Source organism: Panthera pardus, unplaced genomic scaffold, assembly GCF_024362965.1.
Source record: "Panthera pardus isolate Hobbes unplaced genomic scaffold, ASM2436296v1 HiC_scaffold_18, whole genome shotgun sequence".
Taxonomy (NCBI): domain Eukaryota; kingdom Metazoa; phylum Chordata; class Mammalia; order Carnivora; family Felidae; genus Panthera; species Panthera pardus.
Window position 1 is genome coordinate 24,198,069 of NW_026526743.1, and position 22,208 is coordinate 24,220,276.

Consider the following 22,208-nt stretch of genomic DNA (forward strand, 5'->3'; position numbering starts at 1 on the left):
CTCTCTGCCCTTCCCCCACTGGTGTTCTCTCTCTCTCTCTCTCTCTCTCTCTCTCTCTCTCCCTTCCCCCTTCTCAAAATAAATACATAGGCATTTAAAAAAATTAAATAAATGCACTTGTTCTTCCAATTATCCAGCAGGTAAATTTTGAAACGCACACACACACACACACACACACACAGACTTTTACAAATACACACACCCACATACATCCTAATGGCAAATGTTAACACATATAAATCCAAAGGGCAAACTTAAAATCTCAGAGATGGGGCACCTTCATGTTTCAGTCCATTAAGCATCTGACTCTTGATTTAGGTGCAGGCCCTGATCTCAGGACTCATGAGATCAAGCCCCTTGTGGGGTTCTTGTGCTGACAGCATGGGGCCTACTTGGGATTCTGTCTGTCCCTCTCTCTCTGCCCCTCCCCGCTCTCTTTCTCTTTCTCAAAATAAATAAACCTACACTTTGTAAAAAAAATCTCAGAGATAACAATCTCAGTGACGAATGACTTTTGACTCCAGGAAGTTAAGGGTATTATGTATAGTGGGAAGAATGGAAGCCCTCAAACTGGAGTTCATGCCCTCCTTTGTCCATGTAAAGACAGCTAGTATTCCATGCCACTAAACAGCTGCTATGTGTAATTTGGACCCAGGTTTGTCAGATCATATAAATTTCTGGCACAAGCTAGAAATTTAGATTTTTTATGTGAAATTTTCATATGTTTAGATTTTTAAAACTTCAAATGAAACACATTGTGGGCTATATGTAGATGTCTGTTTACCATTTCTAGTTTAAATTTATTTTTTAAGCTAAATAATTTCCCCATAATTTGTAAAGCCTTCTCTCTCACACAGGGTGTAAAGGGTTTGATTGTGATTAATGCAGAGTAGCATTATCAGCTCTCTTCAGCACCCACCACCTTTCCTGTGGCACATAGAAAGCTTTGATTAAATTGTTGGGGGTTGGTACATGTGTGGTTGATTGCAGAGGATTATTATTTGAAGTAAAATAGAAGACACAATCCTTACTTATATGAGCCTGTGCTCTTATAATACAGATGTACACACCAGGCACAATTTCACACAGCACAAGATGGAATACTATCCATTCTGTCCTACAGGTGCTGCCAAAGTTTGAAGAAGAGAGGTCAGTTAGGGCAGAAACCTTCAGGCTTCCTGGAGGAAGTGAGGCTGGGACTTCATATCATCCCATGAAGTGTGGGCTGGTATCCAAAACAAGTTTCTTCCATGAAGATAAAATGGAATGAGGTATGAGACAGCAAAGGACTTAGCAGTCCCTGCAGTGAAATGTTAATTATGATGCTCCTTCATTTACCTTTGGGTCTATAAAAGGAATGAAGTGGAAAAGAAGTTGGATAGAAGCCCCCAAAGCAACCAAGGACATGGACAAGTGGGTATGTGGAGGGGGAGAGAAATACCGTTTAAATGCAAGATGTTCAGCAGAGAAAGGAGATTCTGTAAACAAATGTTAATTAAGTGCAATTTGAAAGAGTTTATAGCATGTGTGTCACACTGTGGTAGTTCTAATTAATCTCCAACACTTATTTCATGATCCATGGACTTCAACCACTTCACCTGTGATGGAAGAGTGTAACTTAAATATGGTGGATATTGTTCAAATTAAAATATACTCTCTGACACATGATAAAATGAGCTGCCCTTTTCCATAACGTAATTTAGATTTAATTATCAATAAAAGAGAAGTAAAGATGTGATTCAACTCTGCTGTAAGGACTCCAACTCCCACTCCTTCCAATCTATCTTTCTTGCTGTCCATGAAGTTTTATTTTTAAACTGAAGATCTAATTGTGTACTGCCCTTTTGAGGTTGGGATGGAGAAAGCACGTCAAAATCTGGAGGGGTAAGACACATTAAATGTTATAATCAGTTACCACCTCCTTCTCAAACACACCTGCTTCTGACTCAGATTATGGCCCCACCTTGTGATGAACAAAGCTTCAGCGTCTATGGGTCAGTTTTGAAGGATGCTAAGTAGGGCAGTATGCTATTATTTGAAAATAACAGGCAAGTCATAATTCAGAAGCCTGGCATATAATGTTCTGGTCTGATATTTTCCAAAGGATGGAATAAAAGATGGTATTAAGAGGTAAACAGTATCAAATCATATTAAATTACAGAGTAAAAATATGTTTAGCTTTAGTAAAAATATGTTTATGTTTATTTTATAATACATAAAATAAAATATATATGTATAAACATATATAAAATAAATAAATAAATATAAATAATATAAATAAATACTATATATTATAATATATAATATAAATAAATAACATATATAATATGTTTATTTTAGTAAAAATATGTTTATGGCCCTTTTTTATTTTACAAGGGGAAAGTTTTAATTTGAGCAAGCATGTCTTTAGAAGTATTTTAGTCAACAGAGGCTAACTGCTGTAATAAACCACCCCCAAACTTCAGTGTCTTTCTAAAATAGAAAGCTATTGTTCAATCAGTGAGTATGGTTACTGATCAGCCTTCCACACAGTGAATCCAGCACCTAGCTTCCTTCTGCCCTGTGGCTTTGCTGTCTCCTCTGGTCTCAAAGATTTTTGCTGGCTTCTTTTCATACAAAGAAAGGAGATGTGAAAAATTAGATGGAAGGTGGTTATGTGCCAGGTCTTGAGGAGGTATTTGTCACTCTATCCACTCCACTGGCTAGAACTTGGTCACCTGACAACAGCCCATTGCAAGGGAGGCTGTGTAATGCAGTCAAGCTACATGCCCAGAAAGAAGGCTCCTAATAATCTCAGAGAGGTTTTTTTCTAAAAGGCAGACTATCAGACCTCAGTCACAGAGCCTTCCCAAGGTACAGTTATTTTAGCTAGGATTTAATAATATTGGTTTGTTTTTATTCTACTTATGTTATCTTCTATTTTGGGCAAGTGAAACTGGCTTTACTTCTATGGCAGTACTCTAAAACTTCCTTTCAAAATAAATTTATTTTAAAATAGAGAATCTACTTAAGGAAAAAGTTTAAATAAAATTTAATAAAGTTTAAATAAAAGTTTTAAGTATTTAAGTAAGAATACAAGTGGAACATGGAAATGGCCAAATCTGTTAACAGAAACACATCAAAACACACACTGTTTTGTCTACCTTTGAATGACTTTTCCAGCCTTATTTTCAAGGACTGTTTCCACCCCTAATTTCTGACATTGAATCCAGTAACTTTCAAACCATCCTCCATTGAACACCAGCTTGCCATGACAAGTTACTAAACCAAACATTCTCAGTTTTTAATTTTCCTCTTGTAGATTAAAAACAAATTAGCATTTGGCTGCTGGATCTAGAATGAGACTTAGACAATATCACATACTTATTTGAAATTAAGCTTTAATATATCACAAGTTCATGGTATTCTACAAAAAATAGTGAGACATCCAGGTGAGCCAAATTCCAAACAAATTAGAAAATTATGACACAAAGTTTGCCGTGACTTCATTTACACCTTCTTCTATCCCTGACCCACCCCCTCAAACCCAATCCATGCACCAGTCCTACCTGTTGAAAGCTACTTATGTGTCTACTGCACCACCTATCCCTGCTTTTACCACTGCTGTTACCACTGCACACCTGGACAGAGACTTGTCTTCCTCCTCTTCTCCCAACCCCAACTCTTTTTAGATCTATCCTTTATGTCTGCAATCTGTGAGACCTTGCTAAAACCCAAAGTTCATTATGTTATTTCCTGTTTGAAATTCTTAAATTGTGCTCCATTTGACTATAGGATAAACAACAGGCTCCTGAACTTAACCCGCATGATCCATGGAGTTTTGCCCTAGCTGCCTTGTCCAGCTTCTTGTCTATCAGCTATCCCAGCTTTCTCCATTCTCCTAGTTCATCAAAAGTCCCAGCTTTCCCTCTCCATGAGTCACTGCCCAAGAATTTATCCCCACCTAAAACATCATTTTTTTCTCCTCTGCTGCCAAAGAACTGACTGTCACCTGACCAGGGTGGGTAAGAGCCCCTAGTATGGGCTCTTGTAGCACCTTGTGTATACCATTTTCATATCAGACATTGCAATGCAGGCTTATTTTGAGGTCCCAGAGACACTGATTATGTATTGTTCACCTTTATATCCCCAGTGCTAAACTGAATGACTTATAATATGTACTCAATTATATGCAAAGAGCTCATTTTGTCACTCCAGAAATTCTTCTAACTTTTGCACCTGACACCTCTTGATTTGGAGAATTGCACCTTCCCATCTCCAACCATAGGAACCTTCAGAGATTCCCAAACATGGTACCTTGCTGCCCCCAACTCTGGCCAATTGAAGCCAAGTCAATGATTAATCTCCCACTGGGAATGTTTCAAACTGGAATTCAGGGAAAAGGGATGATTTTCTATGATAGCAAAACTGAGAAGTGTGAGATGACAAGAGCAGGGCAAGGTGGAAGAAAATAAGTGTCTCACACATAGCAGACAGCTAAGAGGTGCCAAGGACATATGATTAGCACTTGACCCTTGGGGTCCAGCTATCTCCAAGGTCAATTACACACCTGCCCTCTCCCTGGCTCTTGAGTCTTCCTATAAATTCCCTTTTTCTCAAAATAGTTTATGTTGGTTTCTATCCAAGAAATTAATTAAAAATCTTAGTTTAAAAATCTTCCCTAGACTTTGACCTCATTTATGGCAGGATGAATATTAACACATCTGTGTGTTCAGTGCCCAGCATAGTGCCTGGCAAGCAAGAATGAGAACTTGTAGTAATGGGGAGAGGCCTGAGTCTGCTCAGCTGTTCACCTGAAGCTCTGTGTTTGTTTCTAGCTATGTCCTGGCAAGATATATTCCCTATATCCTTCTATATCTGTTACATGCAGACAAGCCATATAATAACATAGATGGAGGCCAGGAGCAAATAGGCTGGCAGCTCTCCTTCATTTTATGTACAAATATAAAGTGTCTAGGAGAAGAGATGGTTTTATCAGCATTTTAACCGGATCCAAGGTACTATGAACTGAAAGTGCAATTCACTGCATTAGTATAAAAATATGCTAGGTTCAACTTTTGAATATTTTAAACTTTCCCATGAGCTTACCTCTGCAATGAGACATTAGGTTTCTTGAGGCATAAACTTTTTATTTTAGTGTGTTCCTCATAGAATCCAGCTCAAGTCTGAGTATAGAGTTGGTGACTTATAAATAAAATCAGATAGAATGTGTGAGTGAAGAAATATGTGAATGCAATATCTCAAGCTATATTGTTCCAGAAATAAAAAAAAAAAAACCTTATAGAAACATTGAAGAAGATAGCAGTGTAGGAGAACGCTGGGCTCACCTCCTCCTGCTGATCACTTAGATTCCACCCACATCTGCCTAAATAATGCAGAAAACCACCAGAAGACTAGCAGAATGGACTCTCTGGAGCCAAGCATAGACAAGAGGCCCATGGAAGAGGGTAGGAAGGGTGGAGAGGCGGTGTGCACTACACGGACTGGTGGGAGGGAGCCGAGGGCAGGGACAGATGGAAGAGCAGCCCGCCCTGCAAGGCAGAGTCCCTGAGTCTGGTTTGCAAAAGTGGAGGGCCCGGACTGCCTGAGTTCTGACAGCCAGCGGGACTTAACATCTGAAATGTTATATGTCAACAGCTCTGCTCTTGGAGAGCAGGGATGGTGAGAGAACACTGGGAGGGAGAGTTGTTGAGCCCTGGAAGACAGAGCTCAGCTCCACGGGGAACAAAGGAGGTGGCCAGCGCCATCTCCCTCTGCCATCCCCCAGCCAAAATCCCAAAGGGAACCAGTTCCTGTCACCAACTTGCTTGCACTGCACAAACACCCAACACTGTGCTTCTGTGGATTCATGCCTCCAACGGGTCTGCCTCCCTCCAGTGTTGCAGGGCCATTCCTGCAGGGGACCACCAATGGCAAAGTGAACTGAGCCTGCCCCACCCACCCCTGTGCACCTTGTGGATCCACCGGGGCTAATACGCCAGATCCCATCCAAGTAGCACCACAAGCCTGGCAGTGTGCAAGTAGCCCAGACAGGGGCCACACCACTCCACAGTGAGTCCTGCCCCTGGGAGAAGGGAAGATAAGGTCCACACCAGTCTGACTGTAGCCCCAGTGGTGGGCTGGGGGCAGACATGTGGTCTGACTGTGGCCCTGTCCAACAACACAACTTACTGTGAAAAGCACAGAGGAAGTGCCCTGCAGTTGGGAGCCACCCCAGGGACTACGCAAAATGACAAAACGGAAGAACTCTCCTCAAAAGAAACTCCAGGAAGTAGCGACAGCTAATGAATTGATCAAGAACGATTTAAGCAATATAACGGAACAAGAATTTAGAATAATAGTCATAAAATTAATCACTGGGCTTGAAAAAAGTGTAGAGGACAGCAGAGAATCTATTGCTACAGAGATCTAGGGGTTAAGAAATAGTCATGAGGGACTAAAAAATGTTATAAATGAGGTGCCAAATAAAATGGAGACAACCATGGCTCGTATTGAAGAGACAGAGGAGAGAATAGGTGAATTAGAACATAAAATTATGGAAAAAGAGGAAGCTGAGAAAAAGAGAGATAAAAAAAATCCAGCAGTATGAGGGGAGAATTAGAGAAGGAAGTGATGCAACCAAACGGAACAATATCCATAAATAGGAATTTCAAAAGAGGAAGAGAGACAGAAAGGGGCTGAAGGTGTACTTGAACAAATCGTAGCTGAGAAGTTCCCTGATCTGGGGAAGGAAAAAGGCATTGAAATCCAAGAGGCACAGAGAATTCCCTTCAGACATAACTTGAATTGATCTTCTGCACAACATATCATAGTGAAACTGGCAAAATACAAGGATAAAGAGAAAATTCTGAAAGCAGCTAAGGATAAACAGCTCTAACTTATAAAGGGAGAACAATAAGACTAGTGGCAGACCTAACTACTGAAACTTGGCAAGCCAGAAACTTGGCAGGAAATCTTCAATGTGTTGAACAGAAAAAATTTGCAGCCGAGAATCCTTTATCCAACAAATGTGTATCCAACAAGAATAGAAGGAGAGATAAAGGTCTTCCCAAACAAACAAAAACTGAAGGAATTCATCACCGCTAAACCAGCCCTACAAGAGATCCTAAGGGGGAATCTGTGAGTGAAATGTTGTAAGGACCACAAAGGACCAGAGACATCACTACAAGCATGAAACCATAGACATCACAATGACTCTAAACCCATACCTTGCAATAATAACACTGAATGTAAATGGAATAAATGCGCCAACCAAAAGCCATAGGGTATCAGAATGGATAAAAAACAAGACCCATCTATTTGTTGTTGGTCTACAAGAGACTCATTTTAGACCTGAGGACACCTTCAGATTGAAAGTGAGGGGATGGAGAACTATCTATCATGCTACTGGAAGTCAAAAGAAGCTGGAGTAACCATACTTATATCAGACAAAATTAAAGGCTGTAACAAGAGAGGAAGAAGGGCATTATATAATAATTATAGGGTCTATCCATCAGGAGGAGCTAACAATTATAAATATCTATGTGCCGAATACGGGAACCCCCAAATATATAAAACAATTACAAACATAAGCAACCTTATTGATAAGAATGTGGTAATTGCAGGGGACTTTAATACCCCACTTACAGAAATGGATAGATCATCTAGACACATGGTCAATAAAGAAACAAGGGCCCTGAATGATACATTGGATCAGATGGACTTGACAGATATATTTAGAACTCTGCATCCCAAAGCAACAGAATATACTTTCTTCTCGAGTGCACATGGAACATTCTTCAAGATAGATCACATACTGGGTCACAAAACAGCTCATACCATGAACACTTAAAGAATTGAGTTCATACCATGAGATCATACCATGAACACTTTCAGACCACAATGCTATGAAACTTGAAATTAACCATAGGAAAAAGTCTAGACAACCTCCCAAAGCATGGCCATTAAAGAACACCCTACTAAAGAATGGGCCAACCAGACAATTAGAGAAGAACTTAAAAAACATATGGAAACAAATGGAAATGAAAATACAAGAATCCAAACGCTTTGGGATGCAGCAAAGGCAGTCCTGAGAGGAAAATACTTTGCAATCCAGGCTTATCTCAAGAAACAAGAAAAATCCCAAATACAAAAGGGACACCTAAAGGAAACAGAAGCAGAACAACAAAAACACCTCAAACCCAGCAGAAGAAGAGAAATAATAAAGATCAGAGCATAAATAAACAATATAGAATCTAAAAAAAACTGTAGAGCAGATCAACGAAACCGAGTTGTTTTTTTGAAAAAATAAACAAAATTGATAAACCGCTAGCCAGGCTTCTCGAAAAGAAAAGGGGGATGACCCAAATAGATAAAATCATGAATGAAAATGGAATTATTACAACCAATCCCTCAGAAACACAAGCAATTATCAGGGAATACTATGAAAAATTATACGCCAACAAAGTGGACAACCTGGAAGAGATGGACAAATTCCTAAGCATCCACGCACTTCCAAAACTCAAACAAGAAGAAATAGAAAACTTGAAGAGACCCATAGCCAGAGAAGAAATTGAATCAGTTATCAAAAATCTCCCAACAAATAAGAGTCCAGGACCAGATGGCTTCCCTGGGGAATTCTACCAGACATTTAAAGCAGAGATAATACCTATCCTTCTCAAGCCATTCCAAAAAATAGAAAGGGAAAGAAAACTTCCAGAGTCATTCTATGAAGCTAGCATTACTTTGATTTCTAAACCAGACAGAGACCCAGTAAAAAAAGAGAACTACAGGCCAATATCCCTGATGAATATGGATGCAAAAATTCTCAACAAGATACTAGCAAATCATATTCAACACATATAAAAAGAATTATTCACCATGATCAAGTTGGATTCATTTTTGGGCTGCAGGGCTGGTTCATCATTCACAAATCAATCAACGTGATACATCACAATAAAAGAAAAGATAAGAACCATATGATCCTGTCAATCGATGCAGAAAAAGCATTTGACAAAACCCAGCATCCTTTCTTAATAAAAACCCTCGAGAAAGTCAGGATAGGAGGAACATATTTAAACATCATAAAAGCCACTTATGAAAAGCCCATAGCTAACATCATCCCCAATAGGGAAAAACTGAGAGCTTTCTCCCTGAGGTCAGGAACACGACAGGGATGCCCACTCTCACCGCTGTAGTTTCACATAGTGTTGGAAGTGCTAGCATCAGCAATCAGACAACAAAAGGAAATCAAAGACATCAAAATTGACAAAGATGAAGTTAAGCTTTCACTTTTTGCAGATGACATGATATTATACATGGAAAATCCGATGGATTCCACCAGAAGTCTGCTAGAACTGATACATGAATTCAGCGAAGTCGCAGGATATAAAATCAATGTACAGAAATCAGTTGCATTCGTATACACTAAAAATGAAGCAACAGAAAGACAAATAAAGAAACTGATCCCATTCACAATTGCACCAAGAAGCATAAAATACCTAGGAATAAACCTAACCATAGATGTAAAAATCTATATGCTGAAAACTATAGAAAGCTTATGAAGGAAATTGAAGAAGATATAAAGAAATGGAAAAACATTCCATGCTCATGAATTGGAAGAATAAATATTGTTAAAATGTCAATACTACCCAAAGCTATCTACACATTCAATTCAATCCCAATCAAAATTGCACCAGCATTTTTCTTGAAGCTAGAGCAAGCAATCCTAAAAGTTATATGGAACCACAAAAGACTCCAAATAGCCAAAGTAATATTGAAGAAGACCAAAGCAAGAGGCATCACAATCCCAGACTTTAGCCTCTACTACAAAGCTGTAATCATCAAGACACCATGGTATTGGCTCAAAAAGAGACACATAGACCAATGGAATAGAATAGAAACCCCAGAATTAGGCGCACAAAAGTATGGCCAACTAATCTTTAACAAAGCAGGAAAGAATATCTGATGGAAAAAAAAAGACAGTCTCTTTAACAAATGGTGCTGGGAGAACTGGACAGCAACATGCAGAAGGATGAAACTAGACCACTTTCTTACACCATTCATAAAAATAAACTCAAAGTGAATAAAGAACCTGAATGTGAAACAGGAAACCATCAAAACCCTAGAGGAGAAAGCAGGAAAAGACCTCTCTGACCTCAGCCACAGCAATTTCTTACTTGACACATCCCCAAAGGAAAGGGAATTAAAAGCAAAAATGAACTATTGGGACCTCATGAAGGTAAAAATCTTTTGCACTGCAAAGGAAACAATCAACTAAACTAAAAGGCAACCAACGGAATCGGAAAAGATATTGGCTAATGACATATCAGACAAAAGACTAGTATCCAAAATCTGTAAAGAGCTTACCAAACTCCACACCTAAAAAACAAATAACCTAGTGAAGAAATGGGCAGAAAACATGAATAGAGACTTCTCTAAAGAAGACGTCCGGATGGCCAACAAGCACATGAAAAAAATGCTCAACGTCACTCCTCATCAGGGAAATACAAATCAAAATCACACCTCACGTCAGTCAGAGTGTCCAAAATGAACAAATCAGGAGACTATAGATGCTGGAGAGGATGTGGGGAAACAGGAACCCTCTTGTACTTTTGGTGGGAATGCAAACTGGTGCAGCCGCTCTGGAAAACAGTGTGGAGGTTCCTCAAAAAATTAAGAATAGATATACCCTATGACCCAGAAATAGCACTGCTAGGAATTTACCCAAGTGGTACAGGAGTGCTGATGCATAGGGGCCCTTGTACCCCAACGTTTATAGTAGCACTTTCAACAATAGCCAAATTATGGAAAGAGCCTAAATGTCCATCAACTGATGAATGGATAAAGAAATTGTGGTTTATATACACAATGGAATACTAGTTAGAAATGAGGAAGAATGAAATATGGCCTTTTGTAGCAACATGGATGGAACTGGAGAGTGTTATGCTAAGTGAAATAAGTCGTATAGAGAAAGACAGATGCCATATGTTTTGACTCTTATGTGGATCCTGAGAAACTTAACAGAAGACCAAGTGGGAGGGTAAGGGGGGAAAAAAGGTTAGAGAGGGAGGGAGCCAAAAGATAAGAGACTCTTAAAAACTGAGAACAAACTGAGGGTTAATGGGGGGTGGGAGGGAGGGGAGGGTGGGTGATGGGTATTGAGTAAGGCACCTGTTGGGATGAGCACTAGCTGTTGTATGGAAACAAATTTGACTATAAATTTCATATTAAAAATAAAAGAACTTTATAGCTATAATGCAGATGAGTGGCCCTGGGTAACTTTATCCCCAAACTTGATTCCATGGCTTAGAGTTATGTGAGATGCTGCTGCTCTTGTTCCCAGATGTTTCTGCCTCCTGACCCAAGTGTCCTGTCTCTGAAATTGCCACATATACATTCGTTTCAAAATACAAGCTTTCCTCTGGGTTTCACAAGAAACATTATCACTCCCAGTATTTCATGTTTTCAGTAGACTTTACCAAGATTTATGAGGAAAGTTCACAACACACATATCCCTTCCACCTTCTCATTGCCTCTCTTTCCTTATCTCTTTTTCTGTCCCTGTTCCATCTTCAGAATAACACATTCTTCCCCTTGAGTCATATAAAACACTTCTTCCCACATCCAGGCCTTTAGGGTCCCATCTCCTATCTACTCTTAGGAGTTCATCAATGTATACCTCCTAAACACATCTAGTCACTTCTCAGGAAGAATAGTAGTAAATGACACTTTCTCCATTACATGATATAGTTATTCTAAAATTCCAGTAGGAATTGAGAGTTTTTCAATAAAATCTCCCAGGTTTTTCACAGCCTAAATGAAATTATTAATTAAGGAAAGTACAACAGAATTCAAAGTACTAACTAAAAATATGTTTGACATTAATTTCAATTAAAGCAAAGTTCTGAGAAATGAAAAGTTACCTAACACAAATTGATCTGGGTGGAAATGAGTTTTTCCAGCAAATAGTAGCTTTCAAGTATGCTGCTTCAGAATACTCAATCAGGGAAGAATTTTGCCTCAAAAGTATTGTGATTGATGCTACAAATCAGTACATAGAAGCTGTTAAATAATAACAGACGTAAGAACAAGGTGGCTTCTGTGGCACCTAGATGGCTCAGTCAGTTAAGCATCCAACTTTGGCCTAGGTTATGATCTCACAGTTTGTGAATTCGAGTCCCACATCGGGCTTTGTGCTGACAGCTTGGAGCCTGAAGCCTGCTTCAGATTCTGTGTCTCCCTCTCTCTGCCCCTCCGCCACTCATGCTGTCTCTCTCTGTCTCAAAAAATAAACATTAAAAAGATTTAACAAAGAAAAAGAAAAAGAACAGAGTGACTGCAATGCCCAAATTGGGGCTGCCATCTGGCTGCAGGTAATCAAAACAGGCCTGCATGGATGAAGATGGCCTAAACCCAGTGATGGCAAAAGCAATCATCTGATTTTTACTCAGAATAAACAAATCAGATTTCTCCCAGGGAGCAGCCAAGAAAGTGTACATGACCAGATTGGAAATGATGTGTTATTATCTGCCCAGCACCCATGGGTATCCACTTATTTTTGGTATTAAAAACTACTGTTGTTGGAAAATAATTATCCAGTTCTCTTGGCTCTGACTCCACTTCTTTTTTTTTTTTTTTTTCCCAAGGAGCAGATTGTATCACTGAGTTTCAAACTTCCATTTCTTTCTTTAAAGGGTTATTTGGCTTATGGGCACCTGCTGGAAAGCTCAGGTAAGCAGAAGCTGAAGCTTTCCAGCAGGACATGGCAGAAGCTATGTAGAAATGAGGGCCAATTTGCAAGCTATCTACAGAGCAACTGACAAATTGCTGTCCTCCCCTGGAGAATGAGCGCTTACCTCAACCTTGAGAAGAAACTCATTATGCATAGAATGGAGCTGCTTAAACTTTTCACTCTGAGCTTCCACAATCTTCTTCAGAATGGAAAGTTTCTGCAGGTACAACATATGACATAGAAATAGCACAGTCTCCACTTTCCCTTGGGGTCAATGATGTGATACCAACCCACACACACAAAAAAATCATTAAAGTCTTTCAACAGGAACCATTATCTACTGAATGCCAAAGATGGCAGTGGGCTCTATGAAATTATAGAAGACAAACATATGTGTTTGTGTGTGCATGTGTGTATATACACATTTGTGTGTGTATGGATGTATAGACATACACACCCAGAAATATTGTGTGCCAGGCACTTTAATGTGTTCTATATAAGTTCCAACCACACAGCATATAGTTTATCAAGCATACATATAGAACTAACTATGAGTTAAAGTAATGTACCATATCTACGTAAAGAAAGTTCCAAACACAGGGTTCTAAGGGTTCAGATAATAGAAAGAAACATCTGGCTGGGTAAATAAGGGAATGCTTTGTGCATGAGGTGGCATCAAGACGTATTATAGATGCCTTGCCTGTCTTGCTCTGTTTGTTGTTGTTGTTGTTGTTGTTTTGTGGGGTTTTTTTTGTTTTTGTTTTTTCAAAGAATCTCAACAGAGCCTGAAATCAGTTGTAGACCATGATTGTGTCCGATAAATTGGTCGGCTGGTGGTTCCTCCAGGTATCTACTTGCATGAGTTGATATCATAAAATGAAGAAGACTGAATCAAGATATTTCACATTCAGATCCCTGGGAGTAGTGTGGGTAGAGGCAGAGAGAGGAAGAGAATAATACTGCCTACAGGGACAACATCTGTAAGGAGAGGCTCTGCAGGGAATTGCAGAGAATTGTTTTCATGATGGATTTTGTGAGGTTTGAGGCATAGGCAGCTGCGCTTTGGGAAGTAAGAGGCTACTTCTACTCCTTCAATGGAAACTGTTACCTCAAAGGAAAATGTGCAGGAACAGGGAGGTAATGTTTTCATAGAGGCCACCAACAGGGAGCACAGCAAACATTGGTGAGAAGGTGGGAACAGAACTCAAATGGACAGGTCCTGGGATGTGGCTGGTCACCAGGGTATTTGTCACTGTAAGTGGCAAGGTTGAAGGTGGAGCTGATGAGAGACTATACAGCTTAGCTTTTGTTAGGACTGCCAACTTTTGCACAGGCAGCCATCCTGGTGAGTCAGATAGTAGAACCTACCCTTGCAGAGCCACAAAAAGGTAATAAACAGGCATGCAGGTACATTTCCATTCCTCTTCCCAGGAAATCAGACACTCAGGGCAGTGGGAGGAGCCTCTCAAGCTCAGACCTTCCTTCTTTAGAAATGTTTAAATCTATAGTGATATTTAGAAAGATAGGAACCAAGGCAAGTGCCAGAAGCAAACAAACAAACAAACAAACAAAAAAACCATCGGATTCATAACTGGATTACATAAAGTTAACAAAACCCAAACTTATTTGGAAACAGATTTCCACATTTATCTGTTTCCCGATCTTGAATTTTCAAAAATTTTTATTTTAAAATACTGCAATATTAATACTAAAACTCTTTACATGGCCACCACATTTGTCCATCCCAGTCTAGCTTGGACTATTCTTATTATCAGCTCTGATACCTGATACACCAATCAATAATTGGCCAGAGAAAGATCAGCCAGGCCATAGACCACCTGTCAGGGTCAGGCAGGCAAGTCAGGGGAGATGCTCCTGAAATTTCTTCCTGCTTATCAATTGAGGACACAGGACAGGCAGAAGCCCCTGTATCACCATTACTGTTGTTCAGAGTGATGGTTTTCACATGGATCACTTCCAGGGAGCTTTAGCCACAGTTTTGGAACTCTAGAGAACTGACTTTGCTTATCTTTTTTCTTCAGTTTTTCCTCTATCTCTGTCATTTCTGAAAATGTCACGTACTTGCCATCAGAAACCTGAATTTGCTTTTAAAAATCTTCCTGACTTCCAGACACTAGAAATGAGACAGAATTAGGTCGAATGGACTAATTAGACCTTGGTCCCCAGGATGTCACCAACTTTCACCTCCTAGGAAGTAACACTGATAAAGATCACCAAAGAGAAACGTGCTCTCTCATGTGTAACAGCTTTCCTAAAGAAAGCAGGATCCTCTGGCTCTGCCATACTCCTATAACATTCCTGAGAAAAGAAGAAAAGAAGAAAAGCATCTTCTGTTCTTGTTTTATTTTTCTCTTTCTCGTCCCCTGAAACCACACAAGCTCTACTGTGAATATATAAAGCCGAATGTGGGTCATCACCCAGAAGAGTCAGTTTCATCTCATCAGGGAAGTCAGAAGTCTCTAAACACAAAGACCTTCTCCTGGGGAGAGGCAGCAGGGTGGGAGGGGATTCTTTGGCACAAGTCAAGATGCAGTATGCAGGGGCATGGGGAGGGGAAAGCACAGAAAGTGAATGTCTAAGAAGCCTGCATCACATGCCCTTTTCAAGGCTCAGCCTCTGTCAATTGGTTTGTCCCTTTTATAGAAAAAGAGATCAGGACTAAGAATAGGAGAGTTGAAAAGGGCATGAAGGTTAAGAAAAATGGCTTGGCTGAAAATACCAAGCTATTTCTTTGATTTAGAGTTTCCTTCTTTTCACAGCTCATTATCTGTTTCCATCCCTCAAGGTGACTTTGTCACCTTTGACTGTCATTCCTCCTCTTGACCTTGTTACCTTTTCAGGTACAGGATGTCTAAAACAATGCCTTTTCAAACCCTAATCTCTTCATTCCATCCTTCCCCTAATCCATTTTCTGGAATGGCTCTCCCTGAATAGCTACACACCTTAATTCTCTCTAGAAGACATTAACTCTTTTGTCTCCCCAGCACCATCTGTCCTCATTTATGAGGACACAAAACCCTCCTTCTTTTAGAACTATTCCTTTCTTAGGTCTAGGCATATAATCAGAATAAGACCTGTCATTTCTATGGATGGAGGTAGGGACATTTCCTAAGTTACATTAAATATTGTAAGCCTACAGCTGCAATAGTGTTTGCTCTAGGGATGAAGCTATGGCACAAGGCAGGTCAATGAGAATGCTTTCTAGAAGATTTATAATTGGAGCCCATGGAAGAAGGTCTTATTCCTCTCTGAACATAAAGTGAGAAATAAGCAAAGACCAACCAGATGAAAACAAACAAAGGCTATTTGTTCAGAGCTTGCAAGAGAGTCAGCCACCATCACTTGTGTTTTGGCAGAGACTCAAAGGCAGAGGAGTTGGAAAGCTTTGCAGTAGGGAAAAAGGAAGTCCTCAGTTATGCCCTGCCTGGAGGCTGCTGACATGGTGAAGCTGTAGGAAGGCTAACTAGAAGGAGAGCATCCTATGAAATTGATTAGGGGTGCATATTTGGTTTTATGTGTTTGGTCCTAAGTTGCGAGAACAAAAATTAGGGAAGGTGTCAGTTATTAATAAAATCTTGGCCATTTTAGCTTCCTGGATTATTACTAGTGATAGAAATCTGACTTCCTAAAAGTCTAACTTATAGCAGACTAGCTTTCCATGCTATTTTTAATAGATAAGGGGGTTGGTTTCCTGGACAAGTTGCTGCAGGGAGAAGGTCAGAATTCTATTTTTATATATGGTCTGGCCATTTGCCGGAGTCCAGCTCCAGCAGGTCCAGGGGTTCCTGAAGGATGAACGGCGTCGGCGAAAAAATGAAAATAAAACAAAACTAAAATAAAAAAAATAAAAATGGACACAGACAACAGCAGTGTGTTGAACTGGCCGATTTATTGTAGTAAATGTGGCATTATATATGCTAGTGATTTCCTTGTAACATACGTCATCTATGTTTTTCTAACATTACCTAATTTTGAAAATGTTCCTATGTATAAACAACCTTTAAGAAATAACATGGTGATTTTCCCCTAGCTTTCCCGCATACCCTTTGATTATAGATTAATTTCTTACATTATTCCATTATGCATCTGCATGTATCTATAATCTACAAAGCATTTGCTTTGCTGTTCTCCTGAAAGGCCCTCCATTTCTCAACACCTCAAGTGGAACAGTTACAGGGACATGACCTCCTAACCACATGAGGCCAGAAGAACAATGTGTTTGCCTCCGTCTGAGGTGCCAGGAAGGGGCTGAAAAAGCCTTAGAAACCCATGCCTCATACATTCTCAGAGAGACAATGCACCTAGGAACCAATGAACCATTCTGTACCTTAACTGACTAGGTTCAGTCATCATCTGGAATGCCTTCGGGGGGCCAGGTGGGCCTAGGGGTTGAAGTCATCTGTGCCCAGAGATATACTCCTTAGTTGCTGGAGTGAGGCTTTCAAATCCATATGTCTCTCCTTTACAGGCCCTCTTTGCTGGCAAGGTATGAGGCTATCCTTCCTGTAAGTAGAGGAGTCTCCATAGGCGATGGCAAGGGCTAAACGTAAGGCCGCACAGTTTCTTGGGGAACCTTATTTTCTTTCCCTAATGGTTCTTTTCCCAGGGGGTCTGCCGAGGGTAATTTCCCAACAGACAATACCCCAGGTACTTTAATAAGGCCAAATTACCTAAAAGCGGGAGTACAAGAAGCTTCACTGTTGGTGGGCCACCCTGCAGTCACCAATCTGTCCACAGCCCGGGCCCTGCCACTCAGGCTGGGATAGCTTGGTTTCCAGCAACCACCCTATAAATCTTTTCTATTATCTTTCCCTCCCTCTCCAAGTTCTGTACGGAGCATCTGCTCTTTCTCTGCATACCTTTTTCCTCAGGTATCATCCACTCACATGGACTCCAGTAATTACTTTTTCCTGGACCCAGCCCTGATTTCCATTTTTACCCATGCTCCAGTACCACTTACCCAACATTTTCATCTCTCCAACAGGCTCAGCATGTCTCCAAAGAAACTCTGCAACTCCCAGAAAATGTGGCATTTCTAACAGAAATTGGGCTGTAGTCCTGATACTGTGGAGCCTGGAAATTTGGAATCATCCCTGGGCATCTCCGCATCTCCTCTTTTGTCTCTTTATATATGGTAGAAATTGTCATTTTCACAGGAAACAGTCTTAAATAATTTTCCCAAGGTCAGAAGGATAATGAGCAGCAGAGTCAGGACCCTCAGATTTTACACTGATGGTGCTTCCCAAATTGTGTTTCTTTGAACCCTCTGAACTCTAAAATAGAAAGGCTGCCTCATGGGTGAGGATACATGTCCAACCGACCCAACAATGACAACGTCACTTCCCAAGCTGGAGAACTGGAGCCTAGAAATCTTAACAAATATAATGTGTAGAGTCTTGTCTTAGTTTTATCTCCACTTTTTTCCCCAAGAGTCCTCCAACAAAAACTATGTAACTTGCCAGATCATATCCACTATGTACATCTCTCTGTTTAAACCTAATTCATAGAAACTGAGGCTCTCATATTTGAAGGGAACCCAGAGGTTACCTAAAATAGACTTCTGCAAAACACATACTGGTCTGTTCTATTGCATGGAAAAATGACCCTTAAACCTCAGCTTGAACAACTTGGTGATGAGAATTTTAGTACTAGAATGACTTTGTCTGTTACAAACACTTCCTGGGGTGCTTGGGTGGCTCAGTTGGTTAAGCGTCCGACTTTGGCTCAGGTCATGATCTCACAGTTTGTGAGTTCGAACCCCACGTCAGGCTCTGTGCTGACAGCTCAGGGCCTGGAGCCTGCTTCAGATTCTGTCTGTCTGTCTCTCTCTCTCTGCCCTTCCCTAACTCATGCTCTGTCTCTCTGTCTCAAAAATAAATAAAACATAAAAAAATTTAGAAACAGTTCCTTATGGGGCACTTGGATGGCTCAGTTGATTGAGTGTCTAACTTCAGTTCTGGTCATGATCTCACGGTTCGTGGGTTTGAGCCCCACATTGGTCTCTGTCCTGACAGCTCAGCTTTGCATTCTGTGTCTCGCTCTCTCTCTGTCCCTCCCCCACTCATACTCCGTCTCTCTCTCTCTCTCTCTCTCCCTCTCTCTCAAAAATAAAATAAACATTAAAAAATTTTTAAAAAGAAACACTTTCTTATGCTGAGATGCAAAAATTTCTGTGTAGCTTCCAGCCACTCTTAATTATTCCTCTGCAGCCAAACGGCAATCTTTCCAAACATGAAGACTTCCCTCGGTAGGTCCCAATGATATCTCTCTTTTTTAAAAAGGAGTCCAGCATTCTCAGTCCTTCAGATGGCATGTTATCTAGGCCCTTTTCATTCTGGTTTCTCCTCATCCAGACTGTCAATTGCCTATTCAATTAATGCTTCCCTGATTGTACCACTTCATCTAGCATCTGAGTAGTACCAGGAAAAGTGGCATTCTCTCCTCTCTTATTCTGGACACTCTGCATTTATTAGCACAAAGATCCCATTAACTACCTCAAAATCCTTTAAGATCTTGATGAATTTGGACAGGATCCAAGTCTGCTAATGAAACCTGTCAGTGAGAACAAAAGCTGATGGCAGCAGCATCTTTCTTCCACAGGAATTTTACAAGAGCTTTTTTGAGTGGTGCTTTCACATAATTAAGCTTCTCTAATATGACTGACCACATTCCAGCCTGTAGCAAGGACACATTTTTGAGCTTGTTGTCAGGATTATTATCAGATATAGATCACTATCCTAGACTAAGAAATGCACATCTTCAACATATTGCAGTATCATTGGAACTTGATTCAGTTTCTGAGTTTTAGGTCTCTTTACTGACTGGTGAAAACAGAGAGATTAGGGTTTGTATATGTTGAGTTTATTTTTATTACATACAACAAAACCACCCCAATTGATCACAGGAAAAAGTCCAGAAAGATGCTAGAGTATTTCATGGATATAGTAGGAATGTTAGGCAATACAGAGTATCTTCTCTTCAGGTTTTAAATTAATATCCTAGGTCACATTTTCTAAAAGCATAGGCTAAGATGGGGAATCTTGTATAAGTCCTTTACTGAGGAATGTGCTCAGGAGAGGATGTTAGGAAATGATAAAAGGAGAAGAAGAAACGTAATGATTTGTTTTCAGGAGAAGTCTATCTTTAACTTGATTCTTTGTGGGTACTACAGAGTGTGAATTGCACCACAGATGTTTGCTAGGTCTGTCTCTGTGCAGGATGGTAGGAGTGGCCAAGACCTAACTTTTAGACCTCAGTAAACAGGACAGCTTCTATCAGCTGAAAATAGGCCTCCTGAAAAGGGTGCAGGTGTGAGCCATTACTCACCAACACACACAGAAGATAGGAAATGGGTGAGCTGGCCAAATAAAAGGATTCTGGGAGGGACACTAACAGTGTCTGTTATAGGGAGAGGTCTGTTCTGGAACTAATGCAGAGGGGCAGGATCTTCCAGGACAACTATGGCCAATGGGATCCTCCTGTTGTGCAACAGAGGTCTGCATTCCTCCAACATCCAGTCAATGCGCATTAGTGAAAACATGTTTTGCCCCAGGCACTGCACCAGATTCTTGGAGCACAGCAGTGAACATGCCCTCAAGCAGTTTGCATCACAGAGAAGTGGAAATCACTGTGTGTGGGCAACCCCAGTAGGAAGTTCTAGACATGGCAAGTAGAGCATGATGACTAGAAGCATGCACGATCTCTGTGTCCTGGTTCCTTCTGGTTCTTTATGTATCAGTTATGTGACCCAGGCTACTGACTCAAACCTTTTAAGCCTCTATTTCATCATGGAGAGAAAAAAAATGGCTTCCACTAATTTTATAGATGGTACGTATTTAAATATTAAACCAGATAATGCATGTAAAGTACTTAGCTCAGGGCCTGGCCCAGAGTAGTTTCTCAGTAATGCCAAATAGTAATAATACTATCATTATTGCCACAACACTGGTTAGGACTTGCAAGAAAATATCTCTTCAATGAGTTCCTTAATTTTATTTTTCCTTAATTAAATCATACTATGTGGCTGGACTCATGCTGGGCTTAAGGTTATGGATTAGGAGTGGACAGCATGATGCTTGAACTCAGGTCGTGGGGCAAAGTACCTGACTCTTCTACCTAAAATCCTTTCTGAGTCTGTCATCAGCTAGCTCTCATTTCCTTGACTTGGCCACCGGTAACTTCTGAGACTCTCCAGCACTGTCCCTTAAACATTAATTTCAGTTTCTAGGAAATAAGACAGGAATGGATCCCAGGGATAACCACTCTGATTCAACACTTCTGGTATAAACATGGAACCAGAAGGGGTGTTATGTGTTCCCAAGTAGATCTGAAAGTTCTCACAGACTAGGATGGACAGTTCCCCTCTGCTTCTTCAAAAAATACCTGTGGTTTCTCCCCCTCCTTTTCCATACATACACACACCAGAAGAAGAAGAAAAAAATATTGTCACAACTGTCAGAAGGGCTAAACTCAAAAGCACAAGAAACAAGTGTTGTCAAGGATGTGGAGAAAAAAGAACCCTCATGCACTGTTGGTGGGAATGCAAATTGGTGCAGCCACTGTGGAAAATAAAATGAAGTTTTCTCAAAAATATAATAATAGAATTACAGTATGATCCAGTAATTCTAATACTGGCTACTTACCCAAAGAAAACAAAAACACAGGAAGAAGGATCTAGATGATTTGTGCTTCTAGAAATTTTAATTTTCATCCATATTACTGTTTGCTTTTCTCATAAGACTTCATTGTGGCCAGATGCTTAATGTCCATTTCCCCACACATCCAAAGGGAAGAATGGGGTTTCTATGACCCCATTGAAGTGCCCCAGGAAAAGTTTCCAGAGACAGCACAACCCTTTGTTAAATGTTTCAAGGAGCCCCAGCCTATAAAATAGGCAGATGATGAACAAACTGCAGCAGAAAAAAATGAAACACAAATAGGAAATGAGTATTCTATCAAGCAGCAATGCCAAGGTCTGGGGATGCATTGTCTCATTCTCATCTCATAAATTCAATGTAAAGTTCATTGCTTTGAATGAAAAGTCTGTTTGTGCAGTCTGATCATTCATATGACAACCACCTAATTTGAAATCCAATTCGCTACCTGACAGACAGGTTTGTTTCCCACTCCCAGTAGATGAAATGGTCTGTTTTACAATTGAACAGATAACAAAGGAGATCAGGATTGAGGGGCATCAGAGAAATAAAAATACTTTTTAACTTCCCAATGGCCAAGCTAAATCTTTTCCTTTCTGTCAGGTTACTCCTCAATTAAACATATGAAAGCAGAAAAATTGGCACACAACCATATCAAAGCCATGCTCAATTTGTGCAGTTCATACTGGTGTGTGACACAGCCAGCCCTAAAGGGTCTAGAGATTCCTAATCAACATCCTACCAGGCAGGTAGGTGGGGCTTTCATCTCAGAGGGTCTTAATGAATGACTAGAATTACACATTCCTTTCTAAAATTATCAG